This window comes from Monodon monoceros, unplaced genomic scaffold, assembly GCF_005190385.1.
Source record: "Monodon monoceros isolate NGI ecotype Baffin Bay Population unplaced genomic scaffold, NGI_Narwhal_1 Super_Scaffold_3, whole genome shotgun sequence".
Taxonomy (NCBI): domain Eukaryota; kingdom Metazoa; phylum Chordata; class Mammalia; order Artiodactyla; family Monodontidae; genus Monodon; species Monodon monoceros.
The window spans coordinates 79,892,362-79,910,744 of record NW_021703780.1 but is presented as its reverse complement, the minus strand read 5'-3'; the positions used below and the strand labels follow the sequence as shown (position 1 = coordinate 79,910,744).

The 18,383-nt window shown below is 40.2% G+C and overlaps 1 protein-coding gene across 1 annotated transcript in view; it reads left to right on the top strand.

Annotated features, from left to right (window-relative positions):
- Nucleotides 1–16,753, top strand: part of SUCLG2 (succinate-CoA ligase GDP-forming beta subunit) — a 370,032-nt gene extending 353,279 nt beyond the window's left edge. Inside the window, exon 12 of the mRNA XM_029244398.1 lies at nt 16,251–16,753. The gene's annotated coding sequence lies outside the window, so the exon portion shown is untranslated. The remainder of the gene's footprint in view (nt 1–16,250) is intronic.
- Nucleotides 16,754–18,383: the final 1,630 nt, after the last annotated feature.

Genomic DNA, 18,383 nt, shown 5'->3' with positions numbered 1-18,383 from the left:
TTCTGAGTTCACTCATCTTCTTAGGGCATCTTTTTCTGGTCCCAGTCCCCCCTGTTTTCTTGGAGCCAAAAAAGAACCCACTCCCTCCACGCTGGCCTTAACTTTTTTTGACACTCTTCATTCTCTGAAAGCTACACTGAAATTAGCCTAGATTGACTTACTCAATGCTGGGACAAATTTAAGATTAGGCATTAATGGCTGCCTTATTTATTTATTGCTACTTAAAATCAACCCAAAATTTAGTGACTTCATTAGCAATGTTGCTATATTCTCTCTGCCAGTTGGTCAGATTTCGGGAAATGTATCAGATGGATAGTTCTCGGTAGAGTCTCTCATGTAATTTCAGTCCCATGCTGGCTGGGGCTACAATCATCTGAAGTCTTGACTGGCGCTGAAACGTCCACTTCCAAGGTGACTCATTCACATGCCTGGCAGTTTGGTGCTGGCTGTTGGTTGGGGGCTTCAGTTCCTCTCCACAGGGTTGCTTGAGTATCCTCAATGCATGGCAGCTGGCTTCCCCAATATGAGCGATCCAAGAGAAAGGTGGAAGCTGTAATGCCTTTTATGTTCTAGCCTTGGAAGCCACTGCCCCTTCCACTGTATTCTGCTGGTTGAGGCACTTAGAAAAGTCTGCCCAGGTTCTAGGGGAGAGAACACCAACGCTACCTCCTGATGGAGGAGTGTCAAAGACACATTGTAAGAAGAGCGTATGGGATGAGATATATATTATTGCAGCCATTTGGGGGAAAATATAATCTACCCTAATGGATGATAAAAATTTAATAAGCATCCTAAGGATAACAGCTGGAAATAATAGTTAATTATTAAGTTTCTGAGTGTACAAAGCTTTACCACAAAAGCCTGAATATATAATGTTAGAAAGTAGGGTTGTCTCTTGCAATGTAATTAGACCAGCAACCAGAAACTGTCTATGAGAGATTCAGAAATGAGTGAGATTTAGGACCTGATTTGGGAGATCTCACCAGTGTGAAAAAGAAGGCAAAATATTAGCATTTACAACTTCAGAATGTTCCACTCTTCTTTCCTTCCCACAGTTGCTTAAAATAAAAGTTCTGAGATAGATTTTGCCTAGGGAAGCTCTGACTTCATAAGACAGGCTCTTTGGGCTTTGGGGGATGCAGACCTGGGAGAATGGGGCTGGCACAGTGGGGTGGAAGTAGAGAGTGAAATGGGAGGAAGGAAGGGAAAGATAAAGGATTTAGGCATACAGTCACGAGCTGATCTACTTAACCAAAGGGAGTGAGAAGAAGAAAAGGGCACTTTGTCCTGGGTTAAAGGAGCAGTTGGGACTGTACTTTGGAGGTTATTACAGGACAGTTGTTGGCTGTGAGGGTGGAAGAGGAATGAGAATTTCGTGTGTTTGGACCGTGCATCTGCTCTTCTTTAGTATTCTTGATAGATTTGAGCAAAGAATGGGATTCTTTTAAAATTAGTTTTGCCCACTGAATTGTGCTTTTAGAATGGGATTCATCCCAAAGACTGAACCACTTGGGTGTCAGGGTTAAAGAACCAAGAAATTAAAAGTGGGGTTAAAAGTAAGGTCTCTGAACTCACACAGATCTGGGTGTATATCTTGGCTCATAGAGTACTAGCTGTGGGGCTTGGGACCAATAATCCACCTTCTTTGGACCTCAAGTTTTATCCCCAGTCAAATGAGGTTATGTGTTTCTAAATCTTTTCTATTAAGATGCTAAGTCCCCTCTAGCATTTTAAATACTAGACCTGATGCAGCCCCAAATCATATGACTTCTTATAGTTTGGCATCCAGGCAAAATCAGGGCTTTGAAACAGAGAGTCCCCGAAACGGATTAATAAGAGAAGTCGCCTAAAATAGAGGTTCTCCAGCAAATCCAGGGCACAGGACTCCTCATTCAAGGCAATTAAAGATTTTCAGCCTTCCTGTGGAAACTGGAACATTCCACCTGGCTCCTTGGCTTCTATCTGACGTATCATTCACATCAGGGAGAAAAATAAGTTGTAAAAGAAGCAAGTAGAATTTCTTAAACAGAACAAAAACAAAACAAAACCCAAACTCTGATATGTCCTGATTAGGTTTTAACTATTTTTCAAAGATATGTAAAGTGAAAGCAAAGGTGGAAACTGAGGCAAAGTTTTGTTTGGTAAAATATTCAGCGTTTTTTTTTTCATATTTCTTAAGCCTTAGTTAAATGGCATTTTCTCCCCTTTGCTATAAAAAGAAGGAGTTGCAATGTGATTCATACACAATTTGAATTTATTTTTGAAATTATTTTTAAAGAGTCTACTTTTTTCCCTATCATTTTTCCTAAGCTGTAGGGTTATGCTTGAATCTAGAGTCTTAGGTGGCTGACGGTAACAATGATAGTAACTGAATATGAAAAACTTGCAATATTCTGAAGCCCTCTTAAATCCTCAAATTATTTATTTCTTCCCTCTCTTCTTTTTCCATCTTCTCTTTCTCTAGGCATCATTTTTATCATTTTTATGACCATTGTCTCTGCCATTTTTTGAGCCTGTCGTAAGGCTTAGAACTTTTCATATACTCTCTAATTTTTATGACAACCCTCTGAGTCTCATTATTAGCTCCAGTTTAGAGGTAGGAAAATATAAACCCAGCATGATTAATTAACCTGTCCAAGATCCCACAGCCTGCAAAATGGTAGAAATAGGATTTGTAATTCCAAAATTATGATTTCCCTCATAACATGCAAATACTTCATCTATTTTGCAGTTCAATCACTAGCATTAGTATTTGACATTTTTCTCCCCAAAAATACCAAGTAACACTGTTCAAGAGTTATTGTATAAAAATAACAAGTAGTTGATCATAGTTGCCTAATTACTTTTTTAAAAAAAGAAATAGACTTTATTCTTTACAGACATTTTGGGTTTATAGAAAACTGAGCAGCATATACAGAGAATTCCCATATACCTCCCCTACCCAGTTTACCTATTATTAACATTTTGCATTCCTGTGCTGCATTTATTACAATTGATGAACTAATATTAACCCATTGTTATTAACTAGAAACCACAGTTTGCACTAGTGTTCCATGTTGTACCATTCTATACATTTTGACAAATACATTGTCATGTATCCACCATTACGGTATCATACAGAATAATTTCACTGAGGTGATATATTTATTGTCTCTATAGTTTTTTGTCTTTTCCAAATGTCACATACCTGGAATCAAACAGTATGTAGCCTTTTCAGACTAGTTTCTTTCACCTAGAATATGCATTTAAGGTTTCTCCATGTCTTTTCGTGACTTGATAGTTCATTTCTTTTTACTGCTGACTAATATTCCTCTGTATGGATATACCATAGTATGTTTATCCATTCACCTACTGAAGGACATATTGGTTGCTTCTGGGGTCTGACAATGATAAATAAAGCTGCTATAAACATTCATATACAGATTTTTGTGTGGACATGTTTTCAACTCATTTGGATGAATACCTTGGAGTGTGATTGCTAGATCATATGGTAAAACTATATGTAGTTTTAAAAGAAACTGCCAAACTATTTTCCAAAGTAACTGTACTATTTTGGGTTTCCACCAGCAATGAATGAGCCTTCCTACTGTTCCACATTCTTGCCAGCATTTGGTGTTGTCAGTTTTTGTTTTTTTAACTTTTAGCCATTCTAATAGGTACATAGAGGTATTTAAATTTTGTTTTAATTTGTAATTCCCTAATGATGTATGATAGTAAACATCTTTTCACATACTATTTGCCATTCATATATCTTCTTTGGTGAGATGTATGTTCAGACCTTTTGTTCATTTTAAATCGGGTCATTTGTTTTCTTATTGTTGAGTTTTATGACTTCTTTGTATACTGGAGCTACAAGTCCTTTTTCAGATATGTGTTTTGCAAATATTTTCGCCATCTATGGCTTTTCTTTTTATTCCTTTAAGCCTTATGGCTTTCTAAGAGAGTCCTTCCAAAACCTTGCAAGTTTGAAATGTCCAGGTTCTACAGTTTTAACAAATGTTGCCAGTTGAAGCAAACAAAACAAAACATCAAACCCTTAAATAAAGAAAGTAAATGGCTTCCAGTGTTTGTATCCACTTAAACTGATATTGAGTTTCCAAACATGTGTACACCTTCACCATGGTACTCACTCCATTATCACCAGAGCACTTATCATGTGGGACCATATGGTGGTCTTACAAATAAATGAGAAGTTTGACCCTGCTAATAAATGTAGTCATTGGGATTTGTTCCTTATTCTCTGTAGCCAAATGGGATGTGTTCCCATACTTTGACAGTACTTCACAAAAGTTATCTCATTTAATCTTCACAACTATACAAAGAGAGAGGTACTATTATTCCCATTTTACAGTTAAGAAAACTGAGGCACAGCCAGTAGGCAGTAGAGCTAGGATTCAAACCCAGGCCTGTTAGACTCATAAGGTTAACTTTAGGCTCCACTGCCTCCATTCATGTTCTGCATTCATGTTGCCTGGGTTTCTTAAACCCTTTGATTCTAGCAAAATGTGTTGCTCTGTCCTGTATGGAAAAGAAAAAGCAAACATATCCAGAGTCAGGCAACTTAACTGAGGTTAGGTAAGCTCCTTTTTCAGTCCTACAAAAGTTATCAAAAGATTGCTTTTAAAGGATGCTGTTTACAGACTGATTTAACTCTCAATAATTTATTAATCTATTAATGTCTCTTTTTTTTCTATTTTATTCTCAGAGGAAGCAGCCAAGTTTTCTCTCAGTGTGTGTTTTACTGTGAGGATATGGAGAATAGCTTGTTAATGGGTTTTCCATTATTGCTTGAGACTTTGCACCCTGAGAATGGGGAGGGGTTTGGGCACGAAGAGGAATATGAGCCCACCCTGGGCCTTTTTTCATCTTTCTTCTGTAATATCCATTTAGCAAAAGATCCTAAAAATAAAATAAAATAAAATAAAAGATCCTCTGAAGTGCAGACTTTCCTTCCCCACACAGTCTGGCTTCAGAATCTTGTCCCTTTATGCCTGTAACTGACTTAGCCTCCTAACTCTAGGTGTCTCCTGGAAGCCATCTTTCATGCTAGGGCTCATCTTCATGGACTGTATAGAGAACCCTTGCCAGGTACTGAATAGAATGAGATTAATATAGGGATCTAGTGTTAGTAAAGTGTACTGTGGGGATCCTTTCACATCATCAGGCTGTAAATATATGACAGTTTTATTTGTCAACTACATCTTAATAATAAAGCTGAGAAAAAGGTAGAGGGATCTAATTACAGAGGTGTTGGAAGAGCTGAGAGTAAGCAGGGAAAGGTGAACCAACCCAGAGTTTAACAAGTGCAAGAAGGCACTACTACAGCTAGAACTGGAGCGACTAGGAGAGGAGATGCCGTTGTCAGAGTCCAGGAGTCAGGGACGCCTGGAGGAAGCTGCAACCCAGGAGGAGGAACTGGAGAGGGAGACTCTGTGGCTGGGACTGTCAGTTGAAAGCAGGAATTCTGGAGAATTCAATATGAACGGGGGCTAAAGCAGGGGTTTCCCAGAGGGAACGAGGAGCACAGAGGGAACAGGTATCCAGTAGAAACTGGGAACACACAGGAGATGAAGCCACTGAGGATATGCCAAATAAAGCAGAGAACGGGGGAGAAATATCCTGGCTGGGGGGAGAAATATCCTGGCTGCTCCTTTCTTCCTGCCCTCCAGTCTTTCAACATCTCCTCCCATTGGGTGAACCTAGCCAGAGACCAGTTGCAAAGGACCCTGGGAATTGTAGTTTTCAGGGTTCCACTTCCTGTGTTGCAGAGCAAAGAAAGTATACAAATGGATTTGAGAGCAACCAGGCAAATGATCAGTATAGACACTAAAGGTAAATGACATCTGTAATAATCACAATTATTATAGATTACAAACAGAGGGGCCACGAAGTCTGGAAACAAAAGAATATATACAACACATGGTTTATTGATATTACCTTATAGTACCTATGTTCAATGACATTGAATGTTATGTTCAAAGTTTTGATCCTCATTAGTAGTTCATAGTTCAATGCAGTATGAAAATTGCCACATTACTGGTCATGAATGCGTTTCCACCAAACCCTACACAGGAATCTGAGATCCGTTCTCTCTCTTGACTTGTGCCTCTGATTTTCATTGCATACACCTGCATTTTAAGTGCATCCCAAATGAACTATGTTCAATCTGTTTTTAGAACAGTCATCTATGTTTCCATCTGCCTCATATACATTAACTTATTTAATTAGCTACTGTTGAGCATTAAACTCCATCTCCAGTTTATTCCAGAGGAAAAAATCTGAGCTAAGCTGCAGCAAAGTAAACTTTTTCCATTGTCACATGCCCAGTTTCATGACGAGCAACTGAGGGCATACCGGTCAGTATGAGGTGAAGAAATAAATTGGGTATAAACTCTGTTGTGTGCCACAATTCATTTCAAAATGGTAGATTGCAGTGTAGAAATCTAGAAATACTGTCCATTTGGCACTTAGAGAATCTAACAGGAGAAGGAGTCCCAGAGAATTGAAGATGTGAAGTTTATCCCTTACTTACCCAAAAAGAAAAGTTTAAGGAAAGAGGAATGTAGTCAGGTTGTTAGATCAAAAGTTAATCTCAGAATCTTTAGAGAACACACCTGATGGGCAGGGCCTGTGGCCTATTTTCTCCTCCACCTTCTTATCTCAGTTATTAGTTTTAATACTTTGTTGTGCAAGCCATAAATCTCAGGCTTCCTCACTCCTTATTGCCTCCCACTTTCCTTGGCAACAAGTCCTATAAATCCTACTTCTTGTGCTTTTCTTCCCCCCATTGTTGCTGTCTGTGCATACTCCTGAGCACAGCTTTATTTCAAATTCACATCTCCTCATGCCTCATCCACTACAATAGCTTCCTAAGTGTCCTCCATTCAGTACATCTTCCAATCTATATTTCCATGTGGTCGATAGAGTGATATTTCTAAAATCCTGATCTAATCATGTAACTCCTTTGTTAGAACCTACATTGGTCCTTTTTCCTATTCACTAAAGTATATTAAGACTTGCCATTGAACGCAGAAAAAACTATAAACTCTTTAGCATGACATATAAGACCCTTCCTAATCTGACTCCTCCTAACTTTATATGGCTCCTCGCTGGCGGTTTTCCTCTATTCAAGTCTTTTTGTTGTTCTAAGGAACAGAACCTTATTCAAAAGTGGTTCCAGGGTGGATACAACTATTTTCAGGCATCTGTTTTCATCTTTAGCACTGTTGGTCAAATATTTCTTGTTCTCCCCCTTTGTGATACGTGGTAGGATTGTACCTCCACTTGTGTTGGCTGGGCCTGTGTGATTAGCTCCAGCCAGTGTGTTTTGCATGGTTGTGTTGTGGGTCACTTCCAGACTGAAGCATTTGATCACTGGTGCAAGACTTTCTGGAGTGTTTTCCCTCTGCCACAACGTGTAACATTATTCAGCACGGTGCCTGCTCTCTCAGCCTCCTTTCCCAAACAAGGGGACTCAGAGCAAAGCTCCAAGGTGATAGCATGAGTAAGGAATGAACCTTTCTCATTAAAAGCTTCAAAGATTTGGTGCAGGGATTGGCAAATTTTTTCTATAAAATCTTTGGGGCCCACATAGGTAGTTGATCCTCCTCCTCGTTTATGATCCTAAAAATGGTAAAAAAAAAAAAAAAAGAAAAAAAAATTTAGTTCAAGCTGTGCAAAAACAGACCCTAGACTGGACTCTCCCAAGGGCTATTGTTTGCCCTCCCCTGATATAGTATAACCTGGTATATTTTGACTAATACAACATCAGAAGACAGGAAACAAAATTCATGTTGTTCTTTCATCGTTGCCTTTTTCTGTGTAGTTCTTTCATGATTGCCTTTTCTGTTCATTCTTGTTTACATGTGGACCAGCTCCCTCTGCTTTCTTGCCCTGCATATGGCCTATTATAGTCACCACAGGGGGCACAATATGGCTTTTCATGTCTCAGCTTTCCAACTGAAGTACCTCTGGTCTGTTAGTTCACATTCTCTAAAGACGGTCTGGTTGGTTACTTAACAACCATGTGTTGGATAAGGCATCCATCTTTGATCTGATCAGCATTCACTGAACGGGTAGCAGGTACACAGGGTTGTCCCTTCCAGGGGCTGAGTGTAGGACAGCCTTTCCAGAAGGGACCGTGAGCAGGGAATGTTGATAGATTTTTCTAATAGACTACTCCAACATTTTGTACAGACCTTTTCTAGTCCTCTTGTTTGGTACCTGTGGTACATATTTCTTTTCCCTGCTTTTTCACATGGCATTCTTCAATCCATATGTCAACGCTCAGCCTAAATGTCACCGCCTCTCTGGGGCCTTTATTGAATCATTAACATCATCTCAGACCTGCCATTCAACTAACTAGGCAAAGTTAGTTGCTTCTCCTCTGTAGTTCCATAGTACTTTATATCAGCATACGAAATTAATATAGTGTAATGCTTAAACATATATATCCCTTAAAAGGGGCTCAACTTGATGGAAGAGACCATAGCTTATTCACTATCGTCGTAGCTTTTCTGGCTGCATGGATGCTACCTCCTCGTCCTTGAGGAACACCGTCTCATCATAATTTCTATCACTGCATATTTAGATTTGTCTTTGGCATCCATATCTGAGGTCCTTAGTAACAACAATTACTACAAAATAGAGATTCAGTGAATTTACACTTTTTTAGGAGAACATAATCTTATAGAAATTAATTTTTAGAAATGCGGAAATGACAAAATCTATATAGCCAGCCATGTATAAAACTTAGCCCCCCAAAGAAAATTCTAGCCCGAAGGGCAACAAGAACTACATAACCTCTGCCTGGAGCTTAAATTCACATGACGGCTCTTTTGCCTTGAGTGCAGGGCAATATTACAGACTTTTTAGTGAGTTGGGATACAGCTTCAGTTACCAAACTGCCACCAGCTGGTTTAACTTTAATAAAACATCAAGCTGCTAAATATGCCATGCCTTTTTGTTTCCAGAATTTAATACGTGTACTGATTGCTTACTGTTTCTGAAATGCAGGCAAAGAGTAAATAGAGTAATATGTGTAAAATACTTATTTATTTTAAATTATTTTTGGCAACATTTGGATCCTGTAATGTCATTTTTTAAAATATTTAGGAACTTTTAAAAGCATGTAATGTCATTTAAAAGTAGGATTTGTACTCTTAAAAGGTTTTTGAAAATTTGGAAATGCTCCTTTTAAACATTTCAGTCAGAAAATGGTCAGTGTCAGTCAGAATAATCAATTGTTGGTTGATGGTGAAACTCATTTTGTTCACCGATAAACACATCCTTTTTCTTTGCTCTCAGATGGGCTGTAAAAATGTCCCTGATATTGCTTGGGAAGAAAGAAACTTGTAGGATGATCAGCAGCTGAATAGAGCCTGGAAGTTAAGGGTGAGAAAGAAGAAATAATGTGGAGTAGCTGGTAGGTTTGGGAGAAAAGTAGTGTATGACTTCTGGGGGAATAAGTAGTGAAAAGGAAGAGGCCAAAGTTTAGAGGCAAAGGAAGAGGAAAATGTCCCTAGTGAGAAAATACAGATTGAGAAAAATAAGGCATATTTTCATAGGCATTGATCATCTACCAATGAGTGGCTGTTGGACTTTGGGATAAGTCTAGTTTTCTACATGTTGTTTCCACAGCCAAGGGCCCCAGGAACATAACTATTCTGCCCTGGGCCAGCCACCCATTTTCCCCCTGAGGTCCTCATGACAGAGTTAATGCCCAGGAATAGTTATTAGTGATAGGATGCCTAGTATCATTATGGTTGAACCTAAACACCAAGGCAGAGTTCTAGTAAGATACCTGACCAAGGTGAATTTCCTTTTCCAAAGCCAGTTAAGCCCAATCAGACTCAGATAAAACAGGTCGTGAGAATGGCTCTGACTCTAACCCCATATCCCAAATGCTCAAACACAGGATTCTGGTTCAGTCACCATGAGACAAGAGATGTCTGACATCTACCAACAGCAGGCAATGGAGCTAGACCAAGCTGCCCTAGGTTCCCTTCCAAAGCTACCCACCAGGAAGGAAAGAGAGCACTTAAGGAGAGGCAGATTCCAGGCCCTGCAGGAATAGCCCTAGGCTATTACCATCTCCTTGAGGTGAAAGGAAGAAAGAGAAGTGAGGCCATGCCACATGTGACATGAAAGTTTATCCCCTCCGAAAGTCAGTCCATCAGTATCCTAAAGTTTCAGCAACTCTTCTATTTTTTGGAGGCCAAGTCTCTTGCTACTGATCCTAGGGAGGTAGGAATCAGGTTGGGGTGAAAAAGGAAGGAAACAGTCTCGACTTGCCCTACAGACAAATAGTGCCTCACTTAATTCCCTTACGCTATATAAATATACTATGGATAGAATAGAATAGTATCTACCAAGTACAATATTCAGGTCATCCCAGACCTTTGTACATTTCCACTGAACAAAACTGTGAATTGTTTATAAGACTCTGACCTTGGATCCTAAATATTACCAATATTTCAGACTTTGACCATACTCCTGGCCCTGATATGATTGTTCTTCTTATATCTGACCCCTTTACTTTAATGGTCTTCTTTCAAGATCCCTTACTCCTCTTTAAGTAACCTGACATCTTTAACCAAAGGTTTGGATTCTTGACTTCTGAGAGAGTAGGCATTTGAGCAGCTCACATTTTCAGGTAGGAAAGCTTTTTATTTTTTTTAAACAACAACAAAAGAGCTACTTATAAGGGACCAATTTAGCAACATTCATTTCCTAAGTCATTTTCTTTTTATAGGCTGTAAATAAATTTGCAAAATCATGTAACTTCATGGTAGTAACATGACCGGGAAATTACAAGGTAATTAAACTCAAAGCCTCTAAGTATAGTACTCCAAAAATAATTTACTTCTCTGTGCCAGGAATCAAGATTTCTTGCTGCTAAGTGCTAATGCAAAATGAATTAGTGCAGAAAGTTCCAAGCTGCCACACTCCAGGAATTATGGGAGGCTGCCTCTGTAGTTGCTGGATGTAATCGATGAAGCAGTGGTGCCATAAGAATGTTTGGTGATGACTTGTTACAAAAGTTTATTGTGATTTTAAAGCAAGTTCTGTATTCCTGTTGAAAGGCAACTATAGGCATTAAAGTGGCCTATATAAAGAACTAAAAGTCAGGATTCAACCAAACCTTGATGTATCCAAAGGTTTGAAAATGGAGGTGATAGTCTGATGGTATAGCTTGAGTTTAGTGATACCACAGGAGAGGCCTGGAAGAGATTTTTCCAGGGTGAAAATGAAATGTTTTCAGATCACAGTTTGGCCTGTTTGATCCATAGGCTATATGTAGAAAGCCCCTCTACTTACAAGTAGGCTCAGTTCTGAAAGATTCTATTATTAAGTCAGAGAGACCACTAATGCCTTTTGTAGCCGTATTTAACGTGCCTTTGATCAGTTGTGTGTCTTTGCTCCTATTTATAGCAGCTTGCGTCAGTGAGAGTTCCAGTGTTGAGAGTTCGTAATCAGAGACTCCAATCATTTATCTGCTCCACAATGAGGAAGAGATGGAATGCACACTGAGAGCCAGAGCAGACATGTCTAATTCAGATCCCCCTTCCAGAAAGGACTCCTTGCTTAACTGCAAGATGTGTGGTTAGCCGATAGCCTCCAGCTGTTACCTCGTTCACAGACCCTCGCTTTGGAACCAAGATCAAGCTCTTTGCAGAGTAGCCCCAGCCAATGACCGAGCAGCACATTAGTGCCAGGGCTTCACCTTGTCTGCCCAGTGGAAGCCTCCTCTAAAGTGCAATCTACACTCCGCAGAGTCTTGTAGGGCTGCCAGAAAAATCTGCTCTTTAATTATCTGAGTCATTCAGAGGAGTGGCATCATGTGTCCTAAATACAGTCTCAAGACCATGTCTGTCTGATTCTGCTTCCTCCCTTCTCCTTTCACAAGTGTTACTTTCCAGTCACTCTTCTGTGCTCCTGATTCACTCCTAGCATCTACTTTCCAGAGGACCCAACTGACACCAGAGTTAACCAAAAATGTCCATTCCAATCCAATTATTTTACTTTCTCTCCATGCTGCTTCTGTAATCCTTCTAGAAAGATTAAAGATTTTATTTCAGCGTTGGAGTCAGTTTTTATTTCAACCTGTGAAGTAATGTGCCCAACAGATTCATCAGTAGGTTCAGGAAACCATTGGTTCATAGCACTCCTACAAGGCTTATTGAGTCTCAGGGCATTTTGCCTGAGTAAACTCAATAGCATCAGGGCACAAATGTTACATTACAGACACCATTGATCTCCTACAATGTACTGCAAGGAAACGATTCATCGATTCCATCCAGAGGTGCCAATCTGCATCCTTGTAAGCAGACACCATGCAGGGAGAAGCAGTTTGTTGAGCCATTTTAATGCTAAATGGAAAGTGTTTATTTTGAGAGTGATCTCCAGGTATACCTTTACTGTTCTTTAAAAAAAAAAAAAAGGTTAGAATATGAAGGAGGGTCCATAAACTGTGCTTAGGCAAGGAGGGGGTCAAAGAGTGAAGTGAAGTACTTCAGGTAAGAGATACCTGGATGGCTGAGAAGACTGAAAGAAGAAATGAGAATAATAACAGTAAAATCTGCCCTTTAGTTATCTGAGTCACTCAGAGGAGTGGCATCATGTGTCCAAAATGCAGGTGAGGATGGTCTCACCATCCACTGCATATGGACTTCCAGACTTTGGAAATACTCATCTCACCTCAGAGTAATGTCCTAACGTAACTGTGAATATTCAGGGTAGGCATATATTATGGGATGGGTTGAGTGATGGTATAGGGCTGGTGCTAATGGCCTGGCGGGCTACATCCAGTGTGGCTTATAAGGCCCCATGGGGTCCTAAAAAGTAGGTCAAATATTTGTTCACCACCACCTTTTCCTTTGGCTTGCAACTCAATGAAGCTGACCAGATCCATGCATTTTTAAGCTGTTTTATTTTAGTTTCTCTGTTAAGCTAGTAGCAGCTGGACCGTGATTCCTCCCTGATTGGGAGTAGAGTACGTATGTGCGTTGGGGGTGGGGAGGGAGTTGAGAGTGATGGTCAGTTGATAGTAGTAACAGAAACTGAAGAATTCAATAAGCAAAGATTCACTTATGGGCGGTGGGGGTTGGGCGGTAGGCAGGGGTCTCTGTGAAGGTATCATAGACTCTAAGTGATTTGGAACCATTCTCATTCCCTCTCTGTCCATATGTCCTGGAGGTAATTCCAGATGCCCTGGTAGAGAAGTGCCTGGGACGGGTGAACGGATCACCTTGCTGTCATTAATCACTTGCAGGCAACTGGTTTCTGGAGCTCCCTCAGTCCTGCCCTGGCATAGTCTATAGTATCTCCCGCCAAGAAGATGTGTGAAAGCTCAGCTCATTCGTGTGCATCTTTCTTTTCTAAATGTCAGCCTTAGAGAGCCATCCTCAGGAGGAAATATATATATATACACCTTGTAACTCTTTTAAGTCAAAAGCATCCTTTACACATGCGTGTTTGGAAGAGGGTTGCAATGCTTACCTTTTTTACTTTGGGTAACCCAATTAGTGTGTTAGGCCATATATAAAATGGGGATCATGTATAAATGGAGTTACTGTACACTTGTCTCCGCTACTTCAAAGGATTGTCTCTCATACCCTCAAGTGGTATGTCATTGCTACTTATATTTGTCAGAATGTGTTCTGTGCACCTGGTCCTTTGAGATGCTCATGAAGAAACAGCAGTGATTCAATTTGGTCTTAGGAAGTGCTGCCCACCATGGTTCATTTTTAGAGATTCACAGTGTATGCTAAAGGATCTGAGGAGTCATTCAGTCAAGAAACCTATTTCACTTTCTCTAATCGAGTGTTTCCTAAACTTAATTAATGATGGAATCCTTTTTGTATGTGTATAACATTTATTAATATCCCCAATATAGAGTATTTACCACAGCTGTGTGCTGAGGACATACAGTAAAATGATTAAGAGTCTATGGGCTTAATGCTTAGGTTAAATCCCAGCTATGTTACTTACTGACTGTGTGACCTTGGACAAGTTTATTATTCTCTTTGAACCTCAGTTTCCTCTTCTGAAAAATGGGAATAATAATAATACTGCATTAGGGCTGCTGTGAGGTTCAAATAAGTAAGTGTTAGTAGAATGCCTGATACATAGTAAGCATTCCATAAAGTTTCCTGTTATCATTATGACTGTCTGTGTTTATCTTCAGAAAACAACTTTGGCCTAATAATCACAATGAAAAAGAAGTAAATAAGTTATGGTTGACAAACTTTCTTATATGTGCATACTTAATCTTCAAATCCATCTTAATGGAGAGGCATTAGTTTTGTTATACCCATTTTCCAGGTTCAGAAAAAAAGTCTAAGAAGTTTGAATATATTCCATGAGTGGGCAGTAACGGGGAGACCCAGGAATCAAATATGGGTCATGTGCCTTTTCCACTAAATATAATTGGTTTTCCAGTGATTCCAAATTAAAATATGAAAGCTGTCCATTTGTAGTAGCTGAGAAGGTCTGCCTTTCAAAAGACAGATTTTGAAACCCAAAGGTTAAAGATTAGAAGATAGAAGTTAGAAACCCCAAAGATTTAAAGATAGAAATTAGAAATTAAAGGCATTACAGTGGATGAAATTTAAGCAAAGAAAGTAAGACAGGAACCTTTTGAGGTATAAAGTTCCTGGGCTAGTATTACAGAAGAATGAAGAACACTTACGTGGGATATGAACACATTCACCAGGTTATAAACTAAAAATCAGTGCATATAATCTGACCAAGATTATTATGCTTTTAGTGCATGCAAGAGAAAAGTCTAGATGTTAAGATAGTGAATTTCTATGACAGTTTGTTAGTTATGGGGAAAATGAAACTGAATATTTGAGATTTGGATATGAGTTGAAAAGAATTGATTGGTCCTTACTGTAGCATAATTTATGATCTCCTTCAGCAGTACATAATCTGAAAATCAGAAAAATCAGGCTGCGGCACTTAAAGTTTCCTAGAAAATAGAGTTTGCTGCATTAGTCCTGTAGTTCCTCAGACCAGTATGGTACTCTCATTCTTGACTCATCTTTGGATCTCTGACTAATATTGGAATAATCAAGTGATCTTTGAAGGCTTTTTCAGAGGATTATGTCAAGGTTGCTATGTCAAACTAGCCAAGATATTTGTTTTCAAAAAGGGGGACAGTTAACAGAGGGTGGAGGTAGAACCATAATCTCACTGATTTGCCATTGTCTACCTTTATAAATCAAGACAATCTCATATTAGGTTCAATTTCTAGTCAAAAGAGTTAACAAAATCAAGTAAAAAACTGTGTGGAGGGGGTGGGTGGGAAGATAGGGGAAAAGATTTCATTCTGTCAAAATCACAGTGGTTCAATGATGTGAAACCAGATGGGTCCAACTTCACAAATGGAATAGTCACATAAACCTTTCCTTTAGGTCATTATTATTAGATTTTAGTGGCCCATGTTCCCCCAAGAGTTCATCTTTCCTTACGAACTACTTTGCTTCGTTTAATTAGCAAATCAGATCTATTTCTTATTTTGCTTTGCCTGCCAGGTAGCTCAGAGCTAAACTTAGTGCCACATCATAGTCATCATTGCATGAATCTGAAACCTGATACAGTGTCACCCCCTTTGCTTAAGTCATGATTGCTTATATTAATTTATCTATATATAAATTTGGTTATTTGTGTGCTGGTAATTATGTTCTTTTTCATCTGTAGAAATGAGAGTGAAATGAAGGAGGGAAGGAAGAAAAACGTTTAAGAGAAAGATTTTCAACAATCTTTTTTTATCTGAGAAATTAAAAATTTTTCTTCATTGACACTCAGTTGATCAGAATTCCCCCCCACCCCCACTCAGGCATTTTACTTAATGAGACTGTTAGGACCATAATGATACTTAAAGATAAGCATCATGAGAAAACTGAAAAAATACGTTTAGATGGGGGACAAAGGGAATGATGGAAAAGGGAGGGTGGGAAGGCTGAACCCAATCAATGCCTGTGACTTTTATTAACAGTTCAAAGGAAACTGCTGTCAAAATTAAGTAAGCACTTCTTAAAGTAGAGAAAGCCAGTTACTTCCGTCTGTCTTCAAGCAGCCAAAAAGACAAAGATAATTGAAAAGTGAACTTGAGGGGAAATATACTTGAATTACACAGTTTCACACAGAGGGTACTCTCTTAGTTACAATTGTCCAAGACATTTTACCTGACTCTAAGATCTTTGCATTTCCAGGTTATTTTAAAACGTTTCTCTTTTCTCCAGGGCATCAGAAAGGAAATTCCTAGGACCCTTCGCATTTCACAGAAGAAAGAGAATCCGTTTCCACTGCAGTTTGGAATGGAAGTGAGTCTGGCTTCATTCCTTACCTGGGAGTCCCTCCAAAATCCTACCTTCCGCAACAGAAAGTGGTAGAAAGAGTAAATGAGCATCCAGGCTGATGCTTCCCCTCTTCCCCAGGGAGTAGTGAAACGTTCGCTCTGGTACTTCTTTGGGCATTTCCTGATGTCTGTGGTGCTGCGATAATGCTATTTTGTTGTTGTTGTTTTATCTTGGATCTCAATTTGCAAACTTGCACCTTTCTGAAGACCAGTAACTATTTATTCATAAGCCTCAAGCACCTGTTAAGTGTGTATGCGGAGGCAAGTGGAATTGGTGGTGAACACATAAATTGATTTGTACCTGTAATTTACATTTATTCTTTGGATACATTTGACACTAATGTTGTGACTGTACTGCCATGATGAAGATTAATTAGATAAACATTTTTGCTGACTTTGTGAGTGGCCACGTTGATTGTTTTACTTGATTTTTCTAAGCTTGGTGCTTAATAACAAGATGGGAAACATTTCTTGGTTTTGCTCAGCATCTTCACAGATTAAGTGCCCCAGACCAGTCTTACCTAATAAGCACTTGGGGAAAAGTTTGTTCTAGCTACAGAGCTCCAGTTTACTTGACTGTGAAGGAAGAAGTAGAAGGTAGCTTAGTTCTTGGAATTTTGCAAACATTTGGATTTGGGCAGGATTCCCCAGAATATAATTAGAACTGAGCTTCTCAAGTGAATAAAAAGTGAGTATAAATGTGTTTCATGTATACAGAAAGGGCAATTTGTTTAGGTTTCCTTGCTGAACCTGTTGGCCTAGACCCCAAACATCTTGAGCTGGTGAAGGCTAGGCTCTCAGAGGCTCCATTTCTTTCCTTTGTAAAATGGGGATAAGTATAGTAGTGCCTTGTGCTCACTGGACTACTCACATAGGCATCCCTGAGTACACGCTAAAGATGCAGTGTAGGGGCCCAATTCAAGCCATACAAAATCAGAAACACTGGGGCTTCCCTGGTGGCGCAGTGGTTGAGAGTCCACCTGCCGATGCAGGGGACACGGGTTCGTGCCCCGGTCTGGGATGATCGCACGTGCCGCGGAGCGGCTGGGCCCGTGAGCCATGGCCGCTGAGCCTGCGCGTCCGGAGCCTGTGCCCCGCAACGGGAGAGGCCCCAACACTGAGAGGCCCGCGTACCGCAAAAAAAAAAAAAAAAAAATCAGAAACACTGGGGCTTCCCTGGTGGCGCAGTGGTTGAGAGTCCACCTGCCGATGCAGGGGACACGGGTTCGTGCCCCGGTCCGGGAAGATCCCACATGCCGCGGAGCGGCTGGGCCCGTGAGCCATGGCCGCTGAGCCTGCGCGTCCGAAACCTGAGCTCTGCAATGGGAGAGGCCACAGCAGTGAGAGGCCTGCGTACCGCAAAAAAAAAAAAAAAAAAATCAGAAACACTGAAGTACAGCCTGTGCATATCGAGTTATGGTGTAGAAGGCACTTTATTCTCCCTTGAGATTATAGAAAAATCCTGAGGGGGCTTACATGGACCCAACTGTTCTCAATAGAAAGGCCTCTAGTTGTCAGCACATCACGGTCGCTGCTATAGGACTCATTGTCCAGGCCCACGTGTGCATTTAAAGAAGGCAGCTCAGATACTTCCCCAGCAGGCCTGGAGTGGGAGCTCTTTGCCAAGGTTCCAAAAGCCCCAGGGTTGATGTTTCAGGCCTTTGACATCCACAGCTACTCCCCAGATGTATTGTTCTTGGGAGTGCAGTGAGCTCCCAGGCCCCCTCAGAACCCCCGTCACTACTGCCTGCAAGCCTCAGCTTGCTCCCAGCCCTAGCCTACCTCCCTGAGCATCCTCGCCCAAATAAATGGTGTGTCTAGGTTAGCTGGTAACTGCTCTTTTCATTTCTGAAAAACAAACTCAGACTTAATGAACTACCGAAGCAAGAAAGCCCAGATTTGACAAGCAAAGCCTTATAACCTTTGTGTGCTGGGTGGGCCTAAAGAAAAATAGCCCTTGTTTGTCCAAGTCCCATAGGTGTGCCAAAAGGAAGCACAATTTACTGTTTTCAGAAAT